We start from the raw sequence: 26,061 nt of genomic DNA on the forward strand, positions 1-26,061 counted from the left end.
ATACATATACACACATTATGCGTGATCCTGCGCAAAGCTGCCACCCTGTAGCAGTAAAACTGCTATAGGGCAGTCAGCAAGTGGTTAAGGTTTGAACAAACTACACAGATTTAGTTGGCATATAACAGTAAAATGTCCTTCCCTCACAATTACGTTCCATTTTAGTTCATTGGCTAAAATTGGTATTGATTTTCGTTATAGTTTTCGCCAATTGAAGAAAATTCAGAGTAATTTTTGTTTACATCACTGGAAAAATTTCGCTGACAAAAAATATATAAATATACAGTGGGGATGGAAAGTATTCAGACCCCCTTAAATTTTTCACTCTTTGTTATATTGCAGCCATTTGCTAAAATTATTTAAGTTCATTTTTGTTCCTCATTAATGTACACACAGCACCCCATATTGACAGAAAAACACAGAATTGTTGACATTTTTGCCGATTTATTAAAAAAGAAAAACTGAAATATCACATGGTCCTAAGAATTCAGACCCTTTGCTGTGACACTCATATATTTAACTCAGGTGCTGTCCATTTCTTCTGATCATCCTTGAGATGGTTCTACACCTTCATTTGAGTCCAGCTGTGTTTGATTATACTGATTGGACTTGATTAGGAAAGCCACACACCTGTCTATATAAGACCTTACAGCTCACAGTGCATGTCAGAGCAAATGAGAATCATGAGGTCAAAGGAACTGCCTGAAGAGCTCAGAGACAGAATTGTGGAAGGCACAGATCTGGCCAAGGTTACAAAAAAAGAAAAATTCTGCTGCACTTAAGGTTCCTAAGAGCACAGTGGCCTCCATAATCCTTAAATGGAAGACGTTTGGGATGACCAGAACCCTTCCTAGAGCTGGCCGTCCGGCCAAACTGAGCTATCGGGGGAGAAGAGCCTTGGTGAGAGAGGTAAAGAAGAACCCAAAGATCACTGTGACTGAGCTCCAGAGATGCAGTCGGGAGATGGGAGAAAGTTGTAGAAATTCAACCTTCACTGCAGCCCTCCACCAGTCGGGGCTTTATGGCAGAGTGGCCCGACGGAAGCCTCTCCTCAGTGCAGGACACATACAAGCCCGCATGGAGTTTGCTAAAAAAAAACACCTGAAGGACTCCAAGATGGTGAGAAATAAGATTCTCTGGTCTGATGAGACCAAGATAGAACTTTTTGGTCTTAATTCTAAGCGGTATGTGTGGAGAAAACCAGGCACTGCTCATCACCTGTCCAATACAGTCCCAAGAGTAAAGCATGGTGGTGGCAGCATCATGCTGTGGGGGTGTTTTTCAGCTGCAGGGACAGGACGACTGGTTGCAATCGAGGGAAAGATGAATGCGGCCAAGTACAGGGATATCCTGGACAAAAACCTTCTCCAGAGTACTCAGGACCTCAGACTGGGCCGAAGGTTTACCTTCAACAAGACAATGACCCTAAGCACACAGCTAAAATAACGAAGGAGTGGCTTCAGAACAACTCCATGACTGTTCTTGAATGGCTCAGCCAGAGCCCTGACTTAAACCCAATTGAGCATCTCTGGAGAGACCTAAAAATGGCCGTCCACCAACGTTTACCATCCAACCTGACAGAACTGGAGAGGATCTGCAAGGAGGAATGGCAGAGGATCCCCAAATCCAGGTGTGAAAAACTTGTTGCATCTTTCCCAAAAAAGACTCATGGCTGTATTAGATCAAAAGGGTGCTTCTACTAAATACTGAGCAAAGGGTCTAAATTCTTAGGACCATGTGATATTTCAGTTTTTCTTTTTTAATAAATCTGCAAAAATTCTGTGTTTTTCTGTCAATATGGGGTGCTGTGTGTACATTAATGAGGAAAAAAAATGAACTTAAATGATTTTAGCAAATGGCTGTAATATAACAAAGAGTGAAAAATTTAAGGGGGTCTGAATACTTTCTCTCTCCACTGTGTATAATTTTATATATATATATATATATATATATATATATATATATATATATATATATATATATATATATATATATATATATATAAAAATTGTATTCAACTCTTAAATTAATATCAATTTAAAATTAATATGAATTTACCGTCGGCCATTATTGCCACCTTTAGGGCAAGAAAAATGTATCCCTTTAAATTCTATGTCTGCACACCGGTCTGTTGGGCTTCCCCTGTGGTGTTAAAAATCCGGCTTGCACAAAAATAGCACCTCCCAGTTCAAATGCAGCAAGATCGCATCATTAATGCACCCGTGTTAAGTTTTTTGATGCGTTTTTTTTTTAGTCACATAACCTACAAAAAACACCCCATAAAGCACTGTAAAATCTGAAAAATAATTGCGGGAAAATCACAGCAAGTTTGCGGTAAAATCGCCACAAATTCGCAGCAAAATCGTGCTCAGTTTTGGTGCAATTATCAGCACCTTTTGGCATTCTGCCCATAACATCATTTTTGGCCGAAATGTTTCAGTGGCCGAAATGTCGATGCATCTCTACTGCCCACAGGTGTGCTACATACATTCTTACATTGGTCCAAGAAGGACCAATGTAAATATGTTGCTATGTAAAAATTGCCAAATCTGGAATTCAGTTTTAAAGTGGTCGTAAAGGCAGAAGGTTTATCTTCATGCATTCTATGCATGAAGATAAAAAGCCTTCTGTATGCAGCAGCCCCCCTCAGCCCCCTGTAATACTTACCTGAGGTCCATTTAGATCCAGCGATGTTGCAGGAGTGTCTTGGCTGCCCGGGACTCTGCTCCTCATTGGCAGAGACAGCAGCGCCATTGGCTCCCACTGCTGTCAAAGTCAGTCAGCCAGCCAAAGAGAAAAGAAAGGGGGGGCGGGGCCGGGTCATGGCTCTGTGTCTGAATGAACACAGGGAGCTGTGGCTTGGCTCGGGTGCCCCCATAGGAAGGTGCTTGCTGCGGGGGCACTTAACAGGAGGGGAGGAGCAAGGAGTGGCGGTGAGGGACCCGAGAAGAGGAGAATCTGGGCTGCTCTGTGAAAACCAACTGCACAGAACAGGCAAGTATAACGTTATATTTTTAACAAAAACAAATAAAAAAACAAAACTAAGACTTTAGTATCACTTTAGGGTTTTCCAATTTAGTTAAAAGTATATAAAAAACTTAGACTTTAAAAGGTTAAAATGTATAACACTTGTCCTTGGAAAATACCTACAGTGTTTCTAAACCAAGAAATTAAAATCCCTTTATATGGTCTCTTGTTGGCTTGTTTTCGTATAGCAACTGTTTTGTAGCTGTTTGATGGGTACTGCAAAATACTGCAAGAATCTGCCTCGTTTTGCACACCGGTGACAACGCTGAATAAAGGCTTCTATAGCTGTGGAAGTGTTGTCAGACCAAACTAGCTCATTCCTGCACTGGGACTGCAGGGAACTCAGCATGAAGCAAGACACAACGTGTAGAGTCATCTAGTCAGCCTGTGACATCATAGGCTGACTAGACTCCTGACTCCTTCTAGCCTCACCGGCTGACAGCAAGGTCACTGCATAATACTGTACATCCATTGACCCTAGGTTCACACCTATGCATTTTTTAGTATGTTTTGCAGTTTGCAGAAATCCACTACAGTCCATTTAACATGGTTTCCTATGGTATAAGTTCACATCTATGCGTTTTGTAGCCGGTGCTTTTTTGTAAAGGGTCGGGGACTTTTCTCCCATGATATGCGGGTAATAGACTTCAATGGAATCGCACCAGAAACACAAGTGTTGTGTTTGTGATGCGATTTGATGCGTTTTGCAGCTAACACTGTATATAGCTGGTTGCTAAGCGGGAGGGGAGGGGGTCAGGAAGCTGGCCGCCGCGTCCTTAACAACCAATGAGTCAAAAAATGGCGTGGGCCGCCCCAAAATCCATACTAAACCCTTACCAGAGCATGCAGGTCAGGAAAGGGAGGGGAAGAGCAAGCACCCTCCACTCCTGAGCCATACCTGGCTGCATGCCCTCAACCCTGGCCGGTAGTTGTCATGGTCTGCGGGCGGTGGGCTTATCGGAATAAGAAGGGGGCCCCCAGATCCCAGCCCCCCTATGTGAATGGGAATCGTTCACCTCAAAAAGCTGTGAAATGTTAAAAAAAACGGCTCAGAGCTATTAAAAAAAACAGCTCTGAGCCGTTTTCTCCCGCTGCCGTCTTCTTGTGCTGTCTTCTTTCTCGCTGCCAGTTACCTGCTATAAAGGGGCGGACTCTCCGTCACAAGGGGCGGGCTCTCATGGTGATAGATGGCCATGCCCCATGGCTATATAAGAGATGCAAGACAGTGGGCAACACCACAACAGAGAAAGTCAGCCACAGGAGAGCAGCTTTTTTTTTTTTTTTTTTTTTTAATAGCGGGTAACTGGCGGCAGCGGGAGAAGATGGCTCAGAGCTATTTGTTTAATAAAGGACATGTCAAAAAACAGCTCTTGTTTTTATTTTACATTTCGCTGCTTTTTGAGGTGAATAGGTAGGGGTATGATTTACCCGGTTACAATTCATATGGGGGGGGGGCTTCCAGATTCCGATAAACCCCCCCCCCCGCAGACCCAACAAACACCGGCCAGAGTTGTCGGGAAGAGGCCCTTGTCCCCAACAACATGGGGGCAAGGTGCTTTGCCATGTTGAGGGTATGCGGCCTGATATGGCGCTTGCTCATCCCCTCCCTTTCCTGACCTGCATGCTCGGATAAGGGTTTGGTATGGATTTTGGGGAGGAAACCATGCCAAAAAAAAAAATTTGACGTAGGGGGTCCCCTTCAAATCCATACTAGACCCGAAGGGGCCCGGTATGGACCTGGGGGGGGACCCCACGCCGTTTTTTGGTCGCAATTATTTTTTTGCTGGCAATTTTTTTTACTTTTAGCCATCAGCGGGGAACACCGCTGACAGCTGATGACTCATCCATTGTTAAGGACGCAGCTGCTGGCTTCCCGGACCTCTGCTTAGCAACCACCTATATACAGTGTGTTTAAAGAGAAAAAAAAAAAAAAAAAAAAAAACGTAAAAACGCAAAATGCATGAAAACTGCTTGCAAAATGCATAAAAAAACCAGGAGGTTTAAAAACGTAAAATGCACTGCAAAACGCATCAAGCGCAGCTGCATAGATATGAACCTAGACTTAACATGGTTTTGCTCAGATGCATGCTTAGTTTGTTTTACTACGGTTTAGTATCTACACTGTGTGCACATTAGGAAAGTTGTATTTTTGAGGATTCATTTAATTATTGAACAACTACAGTGCTCTTGGTCAACCCAAAATGTTAATAAACCTCAAACCTGAATATTTAAGAAAGTAAAGGTGAGGTTTTGGCTTTCTTAGGAGAATATAGATGTGTGCTCAATTATTGGGTAACTATTAGTGTGCAGAATTCTTATGCAACTAAATGAAAATTTACAAATAAACATTTCTGATAATAAAAAAAAAAAAAAAAAAAAAAAAAAAAACCACACTACTATAGCCACTCTTCTTCAATAACAGTCACAAGCCTTCCAATTATGGAGTCTGTCAGTTTCTTGATTATCAAGTTTTTTTTTTTTTTTATTTTGAAGCAGTAACCACAGCCTGTTAGACACTGTTCAGAGATGTGTACTGTTTCCCTTCACCATATATCTCCCATTTAAGAAGGGCCCACAAGTTCTCAATATGGTTTAGGTCAGTTGATGAAGGGGGCGTTTCTAAAGGGCTTGTGCTGTGACCGGAAGCTCCCGCGCGCATGCACGGGAGCGACGTCATCACGGCTCCGGCCAATCACAGCGCCGAAGCCAGTGAACCCGAAAATAACTCCGGGAGACATGTCGCCGGTCACATCGGTGTACAGGGACAGCTGCAACAGCTTCGATCTAACAGTAAAATATTATATATATATATATATATATATATATATATATATATATATATATATATATATATATATATATATATATATATATATATATATATATATATATATATTCAACCGATATGGGTTTTTCTCTGGCCGATGCTGATATTTAGAAATCGCGGTGGCCGATATGTGATGCCGATTTTTTTGGGCCGATATATTAGGCCAATTTTTTTTTTTTTTTTTCCCTTCATCTCATAAATTCTAACAGAGTGCTATCTAACCGAGTGCTTTCACACTGAGGCGATGCGCTGGCAGGATGTTAAAAAAAAAAGTCCTGCAAGCGGCATCTTTGGAGCGGTGTATACCGCTCCTCCACCACTCCTGCCCATTGAAATGAATGCGCTGCCGAAGCGCCTGCAAAGCGTTTCGGCAGTGGCGCATTTAACCCCTTCCTCGGCTGCTAGCTGGGTTATAAGCGCCCTGCTAGCAGCCGAATAGCGCAGCTAAAATGACGGTAAAGCGCCGCTAAAACTAGCAGAGTTTTACCGTCAACGCATGCCTGCTCCAGTGGGAAAGCAACCTTAAATGATACAGAAAGTTTTTTAAATTTAAACATTTATTAAACAAAACAAACCTCCAATCAGTTCACTTGTATGTAGAATTTAGATTAAAAAAAAAATTTTAAAAACTATATCTTAAATATTAAATACACAAAAATAGGTAATCAAAACTTTTGGATGAAAAAAAAAAAAAAATGGGCTAACTTTACTGCTTAGTTTTTTTGTAAAATTTATTAGTTTATTTTTTCAAAAAAATATTGCGTTTGAAAGACCGCTGCGCAAATACCGTGTGACATAAAATATTGCAACAACCGCTATTTTATTCCGTAAGGTCTCTGCTAAAAAAAATTATATATAATATTTGGGGGTTCTAAGTGATTTTCTAGCAGAAAATACAGGATTTTTACTTGTAAGCAACAAATGTCAGAATAGATTTAGTCTTTAAAATGGTTAAACTGAGAGCTTCTACACATGGAGCTCAGTTCATTCATAAGTGTAAACATTGTATCCTTCAGGTTCTTTTTATCAGATTTGGCAGGCTGCCCAGAGGAGGAGAGAAGTCTCTTCACAGAAGTTTTCAGGCAACTTGTATTGCAAGTCTGCTGATATCTGCCTTTTTTATCAGCACAATCAGCTGATGCAAATACACACACACACACACACACACACACACACACTCTTATATAGCCTATACTGGCTAGCCAAGCAGTGGAGTACTTTGATGCATGTGATGGAGCATTGTCCTGCCTAAATATCATGGTCTTCTTGAAAGATACAGACTTTTTACTTTTTGAAGAAAGTTGGGGGTTATTTACTAAAGGCAAATCCACTTTGCACTACAAGTGTAAAGTGCACTTGAAATTGCACTTGGAAGTGGGAGACATTCAAGGTAAATAAAAAACAGCATTTTAGCTTGCATATGATTGGATAATAAAATCAGCAGAGCTTCCCCTCATTTCAGATCTACCCCTCAGATTTACAGCGACTGCACTTCCAAGTGCACTTTCAGTGCAATTTCAGTGTAATTTCAAGTGCATGTTGCACTTCTAGTGCAAAGTGGATTTGCTTTTCGTAAATAACCCCCAGTGTCTTCTAAAAACTAGCAGCAGGTTTGGGAGTTGATTTTGAGTCCATCTTTAACCCAACAAGGTCCAACTAGCTCATCTTTAAGAATACAAGCCCATACCAGTACCCCACCTCCACCTTGCTGGCATCTGAGTGGAAGTGGAGCTCTGTGCCCGTTACTAATCCAGCCACAGGCTCGACCATCAGGACCAACAAGAGTCACTCTCATCTCAAACATTTGAAAAATCTGTCTTCAGATATTGCTTGGCCCAGTCTTGACATTTTAGCATGTGTGTCTTGTTCAGTGGTGCTTGGGTTTCAGACTTGACCATGTTTCTGAGCATTGAACACCTTGTACTTCTGGGCACTCCAGGTAGGTTGCATTTCTGGAATATAACAGCACTGGAGGATAATGGGTTCCTGGTAGCTTCACGGTTGATTCTTCTCAAATGTTTGGCAGTTAAATTGCGTCTGTTTTTTTCTCTCAACACGTTTCTTGGGACCCTATTGACTATTTGCAACCAAATGTTTGATGGTTCCGTGATCATGCCCCAATAGCTTAACAATTTCAAGAGTGCTGCATCCCTCTGAAAGACTTTTTACAATTTTTGACTTTGAGTCAGTTAACTACTTACCGACCGCCGCACGACGATGTACGTCCAAACTTTGAACGGCGATATCGTTGTTATGACAGCAGCTAGCTGCCATAACCCCGGTATCCCCATTTACGTGCGGCGGCCAGCTTTCAGATAAAAGTGGTCCCTGCGGCGGATTCGCCGCAAGATCACTTTTATCGGTGGCGGGAGAGGGGCCCCCCCTCCCGCCACGATCTGGTGCCCTCCGCCGCTTACCGGAGCCGTCGGTAGCAGCGGGGGCGATCGCATCCGTCTCCCTCCTGTGTCTGGAGACGAGTGAGGCTAAGATGGCGCCCACTCGTCTCCATGACACTGCTGGGCGGAAGCAACGTCAAAACGTCACTTCCGTCCACACCTCTTAAAAAGGCACATTTTTTCAAAATTTTTTTTTTTTTAATTGCATTTTAGTGTAAATATGAGATCTGAGGTCTTTTTGACCCCAAATCTCATATTTAGGAGGTCCTGTCATGCTTTTTTCTATTACAAGGGATGTTTACATTCCTTGTAATAGGAATAAAAGTGACACTTTATTATTTTTACATTGTTTAAAAAAAAAAAAAAAAATTGTAATAAATAATAAAAATGTTTTTTTTTTTAAAAGCCCCCCGTCCGGGTTCGTAATTTTCTAGCAAAAAAAAAAACCTGTTTTAAACATGTAAACACCTAAAATCCAAAACGAGGCTGGTCTTTAAGTGGTTAAATCTCTTTTTTTGTGGTCCATTTTGCCTGAGGAAAAGAAGCTGCCTAATAATTATGCACACCTTGATATAAGGTGTAGATCTTAAGTCACACCCTCCCTCATTAAACAAACACACATCACCTACTTATTAGATCTAAGCATTCAAGTTTATACAGCTTGGCGTTAGACAATATGCATAAAAATGATGATTTGGTCAAAATACTCACTTGTCTAATAATTGTGCACACAGTGAATTAATTATATCTCAGAGACCAAAGTCAAATGTGATGCCTTTCATTACTGCACTTCTCCTCCTACAGGACTCCTCAGCTTTATAGGCAAGTCAAAGAATAATCTACAAAGTAAGGGCGCGTTCACACCAATGCAGCGGCTGGTGTGCAGTGCAATCCATCTGAGGTCAGAGCAGTGATGATGCGGTTTTCTTTTAAAACAACCTTTTATTGAGATGTCACACAGACTGCCTCACTCTACGCTGAAAAAAATAAAAACACAACTGTATAAAAAGTAATTTTTTTAATTGTACACCGCCCGCACACCACAACAAAGTGGGGTGAAGTGGGCAGATAGGGAGATGAGGCATTTTGCCTGGTAATGCAGTGGGACTGCTCTGGTACAGCTGCCCAATGCAATTATCACTGCATCTGATGTGAACCTAGAGCATCTCTTAGGTAAGCTGGCCATACACCAGCGAGACCAGCAAATAGTAAAAAATAACTATGTAGTACAAAGGCCTGCCTGCCTGGATATACAGTGGGGACGGAAAGTATTCAGACCCCCTTAAATTTTTTACTCTTTGTTATATTGCAGCAATTTGCTAAAATCATTTAAGTTCATTTTTTTTCCTCATTAATGTACACACAGCACCCCATATTGACAGAAAAACACAGAATTGTTGACATTTTTGCAGATTTATTAAAAAAGAAAAACTGAAATATCACATGGTCCTAAGTATTCAGACCCTTTGCTCAGTATTTAGTAGAAGCACCCCTTTTGATCTAATACAGCCATGAGTCTTTTTGGGAAAGATGCAACAAGTTTTTCACACCTAGATTTGGGGATCCGCTGCCATTCCTCTTTGCAGATCCTCTCCAGTTCTGTCAGGTTGGATGGCAAATGTTGGTGGACAGCCATTTTTAGGTCTCTCCAGAGATGCTCAATTGGGTTTAAGTCAGGGCTCTGGCTGGGCCATTCAAGAACAGTCATGGAGTTGTTCTGAAGCCACTCCTTCGTTATTTTAGCTGTGTGCTTAGGGTGAGGGTCATTGTCTTGTTGGAAGGTAAACCTTCAGCCCAGTCTGAGGTCCTGAGCACTCTGGAGAAGATTTTCGTCCAGGATATCCCTGTTCTTGGCCGCATTCATCTTTCCCTCAATTGCAACCAATCGTCCTGTCCCTGCAGCTGAAAAACACCCCCACAGCATGATGCTGCCACCACCACGCTTCACTGTTGGGACTGTATGGACAGGTGATGAGCAGTGCCTTGTTTTCTCCACACATACCGCATAGAATTAAGGCCAAAAAGTTCTATCTTGGTCTCATCAGACCAAAGAATCTTATTTCTCACCATCTTGGAGGTGTTTTTTTTAACAAACTCCATGCGGGCTTCATGTGTCTTGCACTGAGGAGAGGCTTCCGTCGGGTCACTCTGCCATAAAGCCCCGGACTGGTGGAGGGCTGCAGCGATGGTTGACTTTCTACAACTTTCTCCCATCTCCCAACTGCATCTCTGGAGCTCAGCCACAGTGATCTTTGGGTTCTTCTTTACCTCTCTCACCAAGGCTCTTCTGCCCCGATAGCTCAGTTTGGCCAGACGGACAGCTCTAGGAAAGGTTCTGGTCATCCAAAACGTCTTCCATTTAAGGATTATGGAGGCCACTGTGCTCTTAGGAACCTTAAGTGCAGCAGAAATTTTTTTGTAACCTTGGCCAGATCTGTGCCTTGCCACAGTTCTGTCTCTGAGCTCTTCAGGCAGTTCCATTGACCTCATGATTCTCATTTGCTCTGACATGCACTGTGAGCTGTAAGGTCTTATATAGACAGGTGTGTGGCTTTACTAATCAAGTCCAATCAGTATAATCAAAACACAGCTGGACTCAAATGAAGGTGTAGAACCATCTCAAGGATGATCAGAAGAAATGGACAGCACCTGAGTTAAATATGAGTGTCATAGCAAAGGGTCTGAATACTTAGGACCATGTGATATTTCAGTTTCTTTTTTTTTTAATCTGCAAAAATGTCAACAATTCTGTGTTTTTCTGTCAATATGGGGTGCTGTGTGTACATTAATGAGGAAAAAAATGAACTTAAATGATTTTAGCAAATGGCTGCAATATAACAAAGAGTGAAAAATTTAAAGGGGGTCTGAATACTTTCCGTCCCACTGTAAATGAAATGGATTGTATAGGAAGACCACTGTAATACAGAATTATTGAAAATTTTCTTGATTACATGCAAGGATATCTAAAAATCCATCTAATATGTTTTCAGTTCTAATGCCTGAAAGTTGCCATATGGTCACTTTTTAGTCCTATGAAAAAAAAAAAAAAAAATTCTTAGCAGAATTGCTTTTTCTCTTTAATACATATATGCAGAGAAAAAACAGCCTGAGGCAGCAGGCAGACAGATGGAATTAAAGAACAAGAAATACGTGAACGGCTTCATTTTACCAGATACTGCCACCTAGTGCAAATAATGAACACAGCCAAACATAATTTTATATACAAACTATATGTCCTAAATTGTATGTACAATCAAAACATACTACCAAGATGAATATTTGGGACGTGAGGAGCTTAAAAAAGAAAAATATATTTTTTTCTTTTATATATTTGTTAGGGTTCGTGTATACAGGCAACCACTTCAGCCCTGGAAGGATTTGCCCACTTCCTGACCAGACCATTAATTGCGATATGGTACTGCTTCACTTTAACTGACAAGTGCGCAGTTGTGCAATGCTGTACCCGAATAAAATAGATGGCCTTTTTTTCCCCACAAATAGAGCTTTCTTTTTCTGGTATTTGATCACCTCTGTGGTTTTTATTTTTTGCACTATAAACAAAAAAGGCCAACAATTTTGAAAAAAAACAATGTTTATTTTCTGCTAAAACACACGCAATAAAAAATAAATAAAGTCAAATTTCTTCATTAATTTAAGCCAATATGTATTCTGCTACATATTTTTGGTAACAAAAAAAAAAAATAGGGGGATAGATTTAGGGCATTTTTTTTCTTTACTAGTAATGGCGGCGATCTGGGATTTTTAACGGGACTGTGACATTGCAGCAGACAGATCGGACACCTAACTGACATTTGACACTTTTTTGGGAGCAAATGACATTGTTAGTGATCAGTGCTAAAAATATGCACTGACATTGTACTAATGGCACTGGCCGGGAAGGGGTTAACATCAAGGTGATCAAAGGGTTAAATGTGTTCCCTCACTGTGTGTTATAACTGTATGGTAGATGGGCTGCCTGGAACAACACACAGATCAGTCTTCCTGCATAGCAGAAAGATAGGATCTGTATGTCATTCCCTGTCAGAACAGAGACTGCCTTGTTTACTATGGCAGATCACCATTCTTTCACTCCGGGGAATGATCGCAGGCAGCTGGCGGACATCTACGGCGATTTGATCAGTATAACTGCAGCGGCTGGTCGGCAAGTGGTTAAGATGTGCGAGTACACACTATCCCACAAGAGCCAATTCAAAATTCAATCATCGCACTCCACATCAGTCATGAATGATATACAAAAACTGATGTCAGAAGCAAAACTACAGCTACATAAAAAACAGCACGCCCCGATTTGCAAATCTCATAATTCCATATTTTATTCACAATAGCAAATATACCAAATATTTAAACTGAGAAAATTTACCATGTTATGAAAAAAAACAAAAACGTCATTTTGAAATTAATGACAGCAACACATTTAAAAATAAGTCAGGCCAGGGCAAGAGCATCTGAGAGAGATTGTCTCAGAAGTAAAGATGGGCAGAGGTTCACCAATCTGACAAGCTGTGTCTAAAAATTTTCGAACTATTTCAGACTAATGTTACTCAATAATATTTAAAGTCTTTTCAAATTTACATTAACGATTTATATAGTGTAGAGCTGCATGATTAATCGTATAAAGATCGCGATCTCGTTTCAAACCCCCCCCGTGATCTCCAGGCTGGATTAGCTCGATTTTCCAGATCTATTAAATGATGTAGATGTATTAAATGAATAACCAGCCCCGAGCATCGGGAGTGAGCGGCGTGTTGATCGCATATGTGCCGTCTACAGCTTATTTTTCTTTTTTAAATTAACCATTTTAAAGAATCGTGATCTTTATTCTAAGCAAAAGAATTGCGATTCTCATTTTTCCCAGAATCGTGCAGCTCTAATATAGCGCCAACAGTTTACGCACAGGGGGCACAGCACAATTACAGTACAATACGGAAGGGACAGGAGGGCCTACAGTACATAATATCATAAAAAGTTTCAGAGAACCTGTGTGCAAGGGACAAGGCAGAAATACAATTTTGTATACCCATGATCTCCTAACCCTCAAATGGCACTACATTGAAGACAGGAATTAATCTGATTGACATCACTACATGGGTTCAGAAATACTTCCAAAAATCACTGTCTGTGAACATTGTTCGCTGTGCCATCCAAAAACAAAAAGGTAAAACTATATCATGCAAAGGAAGAAATGAATGAATCCACCAGAAGTTTACCATAGAGCTGGCTGGGGATGACATGTTTGGTATCAATTAACATGGAATAACATCATCTTTCACATTATACAAAAATTGTGGTAAATATATATTTTTTTTAATTCACAAAAGTTCCCCCCCTCCCCCCCCAAAAAAAAAAAAAAAAAAAAAAAAAAAAAAATCACGTTTGAAAAATTGCTGCGCAAATACCTTATGACAGAAAAAAATTGCAACAACCGCTATTTTATTCCCTAGGGTCTCTGCTACAAAATATATATGATGTTTGAGGGTTCTGAGTAAATTTCTAGCAAATAAATTATGGTTTTTACATGTAGGAGAGAAATGCCAGAATTGGCTTGGGTTGCAATTGGCTAAAATGGAAAAAAGCGGAATACTGTTCTGTGGTCAGACAAATCAAAATTTGTCATGCTTTTTGGCAACCATAGGTGCCATATCTTCCAGACTGAAGAGCAGAGGGACCTTCCAGCTTATCAGTGCTCAGTTTAAAAGCCTGCATCTCTGATGATATGGGGGTGCATTAGTGCGTATGGAATAGGCAGCTTGCACATCTGGAAAGGCACCATCAATGATGAAAGATATATCCAGGTCTTAGAGCAGCATATGCTCTATTCAGACGTCTTTTGCAGGGAAGGCCTTGTACATTTCAGCAGGACAATGCTAAACCGCATACTGCATCTAAGACCACAGCATGGCTTCATAGTAGAAGAGTGCAGGTGCTTAAATGGCCTGCTTGCAGCCCAGACCTTTCACCAACTGAAAATATTTGGTGCATCTTTAAATGAAAATTACAACAAAAGGTGACCCAGTACTGCTGAGCAGTTAGAATCCTATATCAGGCAAGAATGAGACAACATTCCTCTCCCAAAACTCCAGCAACTGGTCTCCTGTAACTAGACGAAAATTCCAGTGGTAAAAGAAGAGGGGATGCTACATCACGGTAAACATGGCCCTGTCCCAACTCTTTTGAGATGTGTTGCTGCAATGAAATCTCAAAGTGACCTTTTTTTTCCCCTTCTTAAAATGGTACATATGGGTTTATGAAATTTGCAAATCATTACATTATTTTTTTTTGTAGATTTTACACAGTGCCCCAACCTTTTTGGAATTGGGGTTTTACGCTTTCGCTGCTATAGCATCTTACATGTAAACAAAGGGCTGAAAGACAGATGGGTGAATAGTGCAGCAGGAATAAGGACAGAAATAAGGATAGACTGGAGTGAACTAGTGGTGTCATGCACCAAGGGGCGGATGAAGGATACATTTTCAAAGTAATAAAAAAATACTAAATTAAAAAAAAAAAAAAACACCACACACAGACCAAGGTGATGGAGACCCAAGCATTTACCTAGTTTGCAGGACTATTTTTCTTTAAATGCCGTGGCTGCTTTCCAATCCTCTGTAGAAAATCCCGCCCCGGATTCCTACTTTCAGGTAGCTTCATCCCCTTACAGGAACCCATGGAGTTATCTTTGCATGCACGCTCCCAGATCGCTCTGTGGACTAGTCTCCTTACATTCACAGAAGCTCAAAGCACTAGGGGCAAGCTATGTCCCTACTCCTCCCTTCAGTGGCTGACAGCACCCGAAGCCTGCTCTGGAAGGGCACAGGGAAATTGCTGAAGTTCAGGGGAAGCAGCTTTGATAGCCTGGGTCTGGCAGTGATGAGCAGGAAGAGTACTTTCTATACCCATGTAATATGGATATATGGAGATAGATATATAGATCTATATAGATATATATCTATATATAGATCTATACATCTATATAGATATATATAAAAAGGAATAGGTAATGTTTCACTGCTTCCCATTACCAAGAACATTAACAAAAAAAAAAAAAAAAAAAAAAAACACCACAACACACCAGTTAAATACTACTTTAAACGAAGAGACCAAAGGAGGTAATGAATGAATACATTTGATGGGAGAAAAGAAAGATAAGGAGAATTGAGAAATGAAAAAAGGAAGGCATAGAATCAAGTGAACAGATGCGAAGATGACGATGATCAAGAAAAGAAAACAGCTGTTCATCAATGGAGTAGACTTTGTAACCCTTGGTTTACACCATGTGTTTTTAAGTGTGTTTTGCAGAAACACACTACAGTCCATTTAACATGGTTTCCTATGGATCTAGTTCACATCTGTGCATTTTAAGTCCGTGCCTCTTTGGAAAAGGTCAGGGGCTTTTCTTCCCGCAGCAGATTGCAGTTTGTGTAATAGACTTTAATGGACTCGCACCAAAAACGCAAGTGTTGCATTTTTGATGCGTTTTTGCTTTGGGGAGGTTTTTTGGCCAATTAAAAAGTATGACAAGGTGTTAGGGTTAAAGACTAGGGCTAAATGTTAGGGTTAAAAGAACAGTCAGCAGCAGACTAGTTTTGGCGATAAAATGTTAGGGTTAACCCTAACCCTACTACTATTTAACCCTAACCCTTAACTTTAAACCTAACATTTAAAGGGGTTGTAAAGGTTTGTATTTTTTCACCTTAATGCATCCTATCCTATTAACACTTACCGACCGGCCACTGTATATATACGTCATTACTTTGAAGATGGATATCTCAGTAACGGCAGCAGCTGCTGGCACAACCGAGGTATCTATCTTTAGGGCCGGCGGTTCTGTACACGATAATTGTGGTCTCTGCAGCGGGTTCGCTGCGAGATCACCTTTATCGGCGGCGGGAGAGGTGACCACCGACCTCCCGCGCCCTCCGCCGCCTACCAGAGCCGTCGGTAGCGGCGGAGGCGATCGGGTCCTCTCACTTCCTAGGTATGGAGACGAGTGAGGCTAAGATGGCCCCCACCCGTCTCCATACCATAGGAGGGCGGAAGCGACATCATGACATCAGCTCCACCCATTTGTCTTAAAGGCACTTTTTTTTTGTCATTTTTTTTTAAACGACTTTTTTTTTTTTTTTTTTTTTTTTGCATTACAGTCCAAATATGAGATCTGAGGACTTTTTGACCCCAGATCTCATATTTAAGAAGACCTGTCATGCATTTTTCTATCACAAGGGATGTTTACATTATAAGTGTAATAAAAGTGATCCAATTTTTTTTTTTTTTAAAAACAGTGAAAAAAGAAATAAAGTAAAATAAATAAATAAAAAAAAAAGTGTTTTTAAAAGCGCCCTGTCCCGACGAGCTCGCGCGCAGAAGTGAACGCATACGTGAGTAGCGCCCCCATATGAAAACGGTGGTCAAACCACACATGTGAGGTGTCGCCGTGATCGGTAGAGCGAGCAAAAATTCTAGCCCTAGACCTCCTCTGTAACACAAAACACGCAACCTGTAGAATTTTTTAAATGTCGCCTATGGAGATTTTTAAGGGTAAAAGTTTGACGCCATTCCACGAGCGGGAGCAATTTTGAAGCGTGACATGTTGGGTATCAATTTACTTGGCGTAACATTTCACAATATAAAAAAAAATTTGGACTAACTTTACTGTTGTCTAATTTTTTTATTCAAAAAAGTTAATTTTTTCCTAAAAAAGTGCGCTTATAAGACCGCTGCGCAAATACGGTGCAAAAAAAAAAAGTATTGCAATGACCACCATTTTATTCTCTAGGGTGTTAGAAAAAAAAATATAATGTTTGGGGGTTCTAAGTAATTTTCTAGCAAAAAAACCTGTTTTGAACATGTAAACACCTAAAATCCAAAGCGGGGCTGGTCCTTAAAGTGGATGTAAACCCAATGTCATCCTTTCTAAACTACTGCCATAAGGGTTATCTATAAGGATATACATGCCTCCTGCATGTATCTTTACCTGTCAAATGTCCCCCCTCTGTTTGTTATTAGACCCGAAAAACTGCATATTCTGTGGGTGGGTCTGTTGTCTGGAGCTCAGTGGGTGGAGTCGTGATGTCAGTAGACTCCCCGCCCACCTCTACACTCCCCTTGTCAATATGCATTTTCTCCTGTGTATTTCTAACACTGAACTTCTGCTATGATCTCTAACATCCAGTGAAAAGACAGGAAAGTAACCACATGACTTCAGCATGCCAAATCATGGTGAGGTGTGGAACAGCCAATCCTTGCAGAGCTGCTGAAGAAAGGAGTGGGGGAGGGAATTTAAAAATACTGCATGTCTCTTAGGCTAATGCACGAGATGTAAATCACCTGTCACTCACAGCAAGGGGGAGGATTTGACAAAGTTTTTCTCAGTTTGTCAAGATTTATCTCACTGAACAATAAAAGGGGATTGCTCAGAGATGGATTAACTCTGTGTGGCAAGACTGGGCTCAAATGATAGGAAATCTTATACTCTACAGTATGATATATATATATATATATATATAAAAAAAAATTTTTTTTTCGGGTTTACATCCACTTTAAGTGAAAAAACACCTGTCAGTGACCGGCGCCCCAGCCCCCCCGTTTTACTTACCTGAACCCTCAAACTTGTCCCACGGGGACGGGCTCTCTCTCTGCCCGGGGTTCTCGGTTCTTGAATGGATAGATTGATAGCAGCACAGCCATTGGCTCCCGCTGCTGTCAATCAAATCTAATGACGCAGGCGATGGGGGGGCGGGGCCGAGTCCTGCATTCAGCCTCTATGGATGCCGAATGGTGGACTCGGGAGTGCACCCTCAAGGTAACCCCCTGGGAGATCGCTTCTCTCAGGGGGTTATCAGATGTGGGGAGGAGCCGAGAGAGCTGCCAAGGGACACCAGAAGACCAGGTTCAGGGCCACTCTGTGCAAAACGAGCTGCACAGTGGAGGCAAGTATGATATGTTTGTTATTTAAAAAAAAAAAAAAAAAATCTAACTTTTAGTATCACTTCAACCCTCATCCTAGCCCTTAACTTTAACACTTAGGGTTAAATTTTAGGGACTAGACAGCTGACAGGCAAACATAAAAACATAGAATATCAGGACTAAAAAATAAAAAAAAAAAAACAACTGTGTGGGCACCCCCCCCCCCCCCAATCTATACCAGGTCCTTCAGGTCTGGTACAGATGTTAAGGGGAACCCCATGCCAAAATTGAGGTAGAAAAAAAAAAAAAAAGACACACGCATGGGCCCCCTCCCCCCCCAAATCCATACCAGACCCTTTGGACAGGAATGGGGGGGGGACCATACAAGGCCACATGTCCTCTACAAAGGGGGTGCCTCCCAAGCAACGTGTCCCCATGTTGATGGGGACAAGAGCCTCTTCCCCACAACCCAAGCTTGGTGGTTGTGGGGGTGCAACTTATCAGAATCTGGAAGCCCGCTTTAACAAAGGGGGCCCCTTCCTATGTAAATGAGTATGGTGTACATACCATACTCATTTACATTGGGGGGGGGGGGGGGGTCTGGTTCATTTAAAGAAAGTTCCAAGTAAATAAAACACACACAAGTTTGAAAAGTCCTTTATTCATAAACCAAAAAAAAGTCCCCTGAACTAGATCCAACATTAATCACGCTGAACACAGCCCTCTTAGGACGTTATCCCCTGGTAGAGAATGTCATAAGGGGGCAGGGTTACCCAGTGACATCAGGCAGCCCTGTCTCTTCGTTTTTTTTAGCGGCGGAGCTGCCAGTGGGCGGGGATCAAAAGGTTTTTTGTTTCAGGTCAGCGGCCAGCGTTCAGCATGATTGACGGTTGATCTACTTCGGAGGACATTTTATTGTTTTTTATTTAGTTTATGGATAAAAGGACTTTATCCAAAAAACTGGCTGCCAGATTCAGATAAGTCATTCGGCCCCGCCACCAACAGGCCAGGGTTGTGGGGAAAAGGCTCTTGTCTTCATCAACATGGGGACAAGTTGCTTTGGGGGTGGGGGAAGCTTGCTCAATAAGGGTCTGGTATGGATTTTGGAAAGAGGGCCCTCACGCCTTTTTTTTTTTTTTTTTTTCGGCGTGGGGTTTCCAGCAAGATCCACACTAGACCAGGCATTTTTCTGTTTACATTCAGCTGTTAGCAGGGAATTCCACTGACAACTGAGGAGCTATCATTTGCGGCGCCTACCCACTCCTTAACCAGCTATTCAGATTGTTAAGGAGCCTTTCCTATCAGAAAAAAAAAAATGCAAACGCAAAAAGCATGAAAAATGCATCAAAACCACGTGTTCAAAAACACAAAAAAAAAAAAATCGCATAGGTGCAAATTTAGCCTTGGAGAGAGAAAGAGAGAAAGAAAGAGGTGGTATTTGGGCTGACATACTGGGTTATATAGTGAAGATAAAACAAACCTATGGCTGGCCTACATTACACAATTTTCTTTTAGATTTACCAAACCATATAATTTGAGGTCAAACCTAAACATTTTCAATTTGTATGCAATCAGGCAGGCTCTTGTACTATATAGTTGAAAGTAAATCTAAAGGAAATTGAATAAGAAATTGGTATAATGTATGGCCAGCTTATGCTGAGCGCATTCAAAAAAGCTGCTACTTCTGACCTCTCTTTGATCTCATAGGAATGTTTTCTGCATTCTAGGGAGGCGTTTTAGTGGATGGGAAAACAGCGGGGGAACAAGCAACCTCCGGCCACTATGAACATGACCACCTGCTCCTGCCAAGATGGCTGCCGCAACACCGTCCATGGGCCTAGCGCATCACCAGCCTCCACTCATGATCTCTTTGTGGACGGATTACTGAGACTGAGCAACGTATTAGTGACCTAAAGGACACCATTAACCCCATCCTGCCCAAACTTAGTACCTATGGGGGGATGATTGCAACTCTAGAAGATAAAAGGTGGACGACCTCGAGCACCGTCTCTGCAGGAATAACCTGCGTCTGGTTGGTCTCCCAGAGCGGGTGGAGGGATCTGACCCTGTAGTCTTCCTGGAAAGCTGGCTTGAACAAGAATTTGGCCCCAACAACTCTCCCCCTGTTTTGTGATTGAGAGGGCCCACCGAGTGCCTGGGCGTTCCCTCCCTGAGGCACACCCTCCACGTACGATGGCGGTTCGCCTCCTTAATTACAGGGATCATGACTCCATTTTGGGAGCAGCCAGGAAGAAGGGAAGTCTCAGGATCAACAACGCTGTGGTGTCCCTGTTTCCTGACAACTCGGCGACAGTCTGCAACCGAACAGCCAGTTATCAGCGTGTCAAGCAGAAACTCCGGGAGCAAGATATTCAATACTCCATGCTGTTCCCTGCTACCCACCGGGTTACCCACCAAGGTAGGGTTCAATTCTTCCAATCCCCGCAAGATGCCCTATCTTGGTGGGAATCACTACCTCACACCCCTAAGCCACCTGCCTGATGGATGTCTGATTTTTTGTTAAACACTATTTTGTTTTTCTGAAACTCTTTGATTTCTGTTGCTGGCCATGCACCCCACGCATGGTACAAGTTAGGGATATAAGCCCACTCCCCTTTTTTGGAGCTGGGCAGGGGTAATGCTACCCTTATTGGGTAATGATTATGCTATTGTACATAGTTTTGCTGTTGTGTGTATGTTGAATGTGTGGAGGTATGATTGTGCACCACTGCGACCCTCTCGACCTTCTGTAGCTGTGACCGGAGATGGGGAGCCCTATGCGAGTCCCCCTAACCTCCTGCCGTGGAGGTTTTAATGTCTACCCTATGTCCACAGTAAATATTTGTTCGTGGAATGTCTGTGGACTGTATTCTAAATTTAAAAGAGCATCTGTTTTCGAGGACCTGAAGCAACATAAACCGCATGTCCTACGTCTCCAGGGGACTCATCTCGAGATTTTGGCTCTGAAAAAACATTGGGTGGCTCATAACTACCACTCTACCTATTCTAACTACGCCCATGGGGTTGTGATTCTAATTTGTAAAGGGTTACCATTTTCATGTCATCAAGTTATTCTGGACCCTAAGGGGCAGTAGATTATCTTACATGTGACTATATATGGAATTCCCCTCCTGTTAGTTATGGTATACCTGCCCCCTCCGGTCACGGCTGCAGTGTTTTTTTAACTTAATGTACATTTTGCCTTATTGCCTAGCTGTCCTATGCTCATTCTTTGGGATTTTAACTCTGTTGCAGACTAAATTTGATAGGTTGAAGCCTCTACAATCCCTTACCTTACTACCCTTTGACAAACTCAAACATAAATACGGTCTTGACAATAAATTCTTTTTTAAATATCTTTTACTATGACATGCCCTTCGGACACAATTTGGGTCGTTGACCATTGAGCTCATGGAATCCTCTATAGAAGACCTCCTATACATTTCCAGAGATTGCAAAGTTGGTGACGACCTTCTATGGTCACCTCCAGTTGGTGGGGGCGGATCCTTTCCAGAACTCTCATTGCAAATGGCTGCTTGTCAATGCCTGAGCTTTCTGAAGGGGCCTGGGAAGAGGCAACCGAGATATGCTTTCAGGATATAATCAGCACTGCTGATCTATTGATCCAATTTAAGTTCATCCATCAGTACCAGCTATCTGGGCTGGGGACTTTAATATGGTCATCGCCCCTAACCTAGACCGAATGAGCTCAACCACCACATCAGCCCCTACACCCAGCATTACTAGATTTAGGAGATTTCTAACGGAGTTCGCTCTTACAGATACATGGAGGCACAAACACCCACAACTAATACGCTTTTCTTGCTACACCCCCTCACGCTCAGTCATGTCCCGGTTAGACTATATTTTCCTCGCTCCCTCCCTCCTTCCCCATCTTGTAGACGTGGGATTTGACACTAGAGTACTATCGGATCACTCCCCATATTGGATCAGACTACGTTTACCAAACCCACCTGCGGCTTGTGTCTGGAGACTAAACCCATTTTGGCTTAATGTCCTAACAGATTTGGACTCCGTCCAATTCGAGCTGGACCATTTCTTCCGCACAAATGAGGATTCCGCCTCATTCAGGTCCGTCTGGGAGGCATTTAAAATGCACGCCCGTATGATACTATCCACACGCATCAATAGACACAAAGCAACCTCTAGACACTTGTTGGGCCAAGCGGAGGAACATCTAGACACCTTAGAACAGGCCTTCCAAAATGACCCAACACCAACCAACGCCTCCCTCCTGCGTTTACAGGTGAGGCTCACAGATCAATTACACCTCCAGAAAGCCAAACAGGGTATCTTCTTCAGTAAACAACATATTTATGAATTTGGCGAACGAGCTGGCAAGCTCCTAGCCTTTATGGCACACCTGGACCACAAACCCCCAGTGGTGGTTTCTCTCCAATCGAAGACGGGGGACATAGTGACAGATCCTGACCAGGTGGCTGAGGAGTTCAGGACTTTTTACTCAAACCTGTACTCCTCTACCGCACACCATACTCACGATGAGCTTTCAGCTTTTCTACGAGACATCGACTTTCCAATACTTACCTCTCCCCAGGTCGCCCAGCTTGAAGCACCTATCACCACCGACTGTATAGCAGAAGCCTTGGCACACCTCCCTGCTTCCAAAACGCCCGGCTCAGACGGCCTCCCCCTCGAATTCTATAGTCAATTCAGTGAAATTCTACTTCCCAAACTAAGCAAGCTGTATATGCACATATTTGACTCCAACACACTCCCGACATCCATGGGTGAAGCCCTCATTGTTCTCATACCTAAGCCAGGTAAGGACCCACTGCTCCCCGAATCATATAGACCCATATCCCTACTCCAATTAGACGTTAAAATACTGGCCAAAATTCTTGCTCTCCGCCTAAACAAAGTTATCCTCAGTCTAATACACCCCGACCAGACAGGATTTATGCCCAACAAAAATACTGCCTTTAACCTTAGGCGGCTCCATATGAACCTTCAATCCCAACACACAGAAATTGGCTCCAGAGTAGTAGTCAGCCTAGATGCCGCTAAGGCGTTCGACTCCGTGGAATGAAGTCATCTCTGGGAATGCCTACACAGATTTGGCTTCGGCCCAAAATTTATAAAGTGGCTTCAACTTCTATATCAGGCCCCCACAGCCCGCACACAGGTCAATGGTAGAATCTCCCTCCCATTTCAACTTTCCCGTGGTACGCGCCAGGGATGCCCCGTATCGCCCTGGCTGTTGAGCCTCTGGCTATAGCCCTTAGAAACCACCCTGGCATTAAGGGCCTTAGACGCATCCAACTGACAGAGGTTATCAGCCTCTACGCAGATGACATGCTCCTCTACCTTGCAGATGCCGGCCCTTCACTCCAAACAGCCCTGCAAACTATTACAGCCTTTGGAGCATTCTCTGGGCTCCAAATCAACTGGACCAAGTCCCATATCCTCCCACTAGATCTGGGCGCCCCAACGGCTGCTCAAGAAGCACTCCCACTAGTTAGGACCAATAACATCAAATATCTGGGGGTGCTTGTTTCCAGATCCCTTCGGGATTACATCACCCCTAATGTTGAACCCTTATTCCCTTTCCTAAAGTCTAAAACACAAACATGGTCCAGTCTACCCCTAGGTGTAATGGGTCGCATAAAATTTAGTTAAAATGATCCTCCTCCCAAAACTCCTATACATTTTCTGGCAGGCCCCGCTATACCTCCCCCCACGTATATTCAAATCCATGGAATCCATTATCAATACATTTGTTTGGGGATCCTCTCGCCATAAATTGTCCTGGCAAGTTCTGAAATGCCCGACCGAACCGGGCGGCACCGCACTCCCCGATTTCTTCCTCTATTACGTAGCATCTCAAATCTCCCACCTTTTTCACTTCAACCACTCTGACAGAGAAAGATACTCCACATTAGTTTGCTCCCAAGTCCCAGACCCTTTGTTTCACCCCTTCCAGATTTTATTTTGCGGCCCCCGCAACTCAATTCGAAATGATGACAAGACACAAATGCTATATCACCACTGCAAGATTTGGCAGCTCGCAATGCGTATTGGAGAGGCACCCTCCCCTCATTCTCACATGCCCCTCTGGTTCAACCCACACATGCCCGAACTACAATCTGTTCCTGATCATAAACTATGGGTTGATAAGGGAATTATATACCTGTCACAGGTGGTGTCGGGCGGGTCGGTAAAAACCTTTCAGGCCCTCAAAGATAATTTTGCCCTACCTGATCACATGCTATTCCGTTTTCTTCAACTCAGACACGCACTCTGCACACAGTTTGGGGGCTCTTTCCCGAGTCTCGAAGTCCCATTGTTGGTGGACCTTGCTCTGGGTGAAGACCCTCAAAAACTAATATCCCTCTCATACACATACCTCATGATGCCCGCAGCGATCTCCACCGCTCAGCAGTTGAGATCCCGCTGGGAGCCCGACCTGGGCACATTATCAGATGAAGACTGGAAAGAGGCTCTTGCCAACTGTAAAACCGTGTCTCCCAAATTGTCTGATCGCCTTACCAACCTCTATATCCTTCATAGATCCTACTTGACGCCTCACCGCATCTCTAAGTACAGACCTGGCCACAATCCTAATTGCCCCAGCTGTAATCATCCAAATGCATCATTCTTCCATCCAATTTGGGCCTGTCCATCCGTACAGGGGTTTTGGACCCAGGTGGTCCGATTTCTTCATGACCGAATGGGCTCTCCGCTATCCCTCTGCCCCCGACAGTGCCTGCTAGGACTCCTCTCACTCCCTAAAAGTGAGAAATATTTGAATATCCTCTTGCAGGAAACTTTATTCCTTGCTAGACTGCAGATTGCCAGAACATGGATGAGGGGACCCCCACCAACGTTACAACAGTGGATTAGGGCTGTCAACATTTCCCTTCCTTATAAAAAACGACTTTATACTCACAGGGGATGCCCTGATAAATATCACAAAATTTGGGACAGATGGTTGGCAGATGACTCCACTTGTGATGCAGAGACCTAAGTATACACACAAGGGTTAACTACATGTGTCCTATCTGTAACTCTCTCCCTCTCCATATAAAAGCCCCTTGATCCCTATGCTTTTCCTGATCTATAGAGTACCCAAATGCTTATGACATGCTTACATAAATTTGTCAATTGGATTGATTCGAAACTGTGGTGCCAGTTGCACCAATTACCCGTATATCTGTATATTTTTGTTTTATGCTCAATAAACGTTGTTTTTGATTTAAAAAAAAAAAAAAAACAGAAACCTTTAAACCCTGACCCACTCAACTCAAAAAAACGTTTTTTTTTTGTTTTTTTTTTTAATGTCGGTCTTAAAGCTGAACTTCAGTCATTTTTTCATCTATTAAATCCTCTGCCTTTGTTGTTTTAACTTTGGATAGTAAAACATTTTTTTTTCTGCCAGTAAATACCTTATACAGCCCACTTCCTGTTTCTTGTCTGGTAAAAAACCTAGACTTATGACATCATGCACAGCTCGCTCTCTCTCTCAATCTCCTGAGAGTTTGCCAGGAAGGGAGAGGGGATGAGTCATAAGAGGGCCAATAAGAGCTGCAGAGCTAGAGGTGTGCCTCTGTGTGTCTGTGAAAATCCAGGAAGTGAACAGGCAGCAGCTTCAGCTGCCCACAGTCAAAATGGATGCAGCCAGACTCAGTGGAGGGAGATTTCTGCAGCATATTTGGCAAGTACAGGATCACAGTATCTATAAAATAATATGCAAACTGGTTGGTGGGAAGCTTCAGAATGGCAAAGATGTTTTTATTGTAAATTATGTGAGCAGACTGCAGTTCCTCTTTAAGCTGGCCACAGACTGTTCAAATTTTGTCCGGTTCAGCGGGAACTAGCCGAGATTCGAACAATGTATTGGCAGGCTAA

At 42.6% G+C, this 26,061-nt stretch overlaps 1 protein-coding gene across 1 annotated transcript in view; it reads right to left on the reverse strand.

The window, feature by feature from the left end:
* PGGT1B (protein geranylgeranyltransferase type I subunit beta) overlaps positions 1-26,061 on the reverse strand; it is an 85,087-nt gene that overhangs the window by 51,776 nt on the left and 7,250 nt on the right. The window lies entirely within an intron of this gene.

The sequence above is a fragment of the Aquarana catesbeiana genome, linkage group LG01 (assembly GCF_042186555.1).
Source record: "Aquarana catesbeiana isolate 2022-GZ linkage group LG01, ASM4218655v1, whole genome shotgun sequence".
Taxonomy (NCBI): Eukaryota; Metazoa; Chordata; class Amphibia; order Anura; family Ranidae; genus Aquarana; species Aquarana catesbeiana.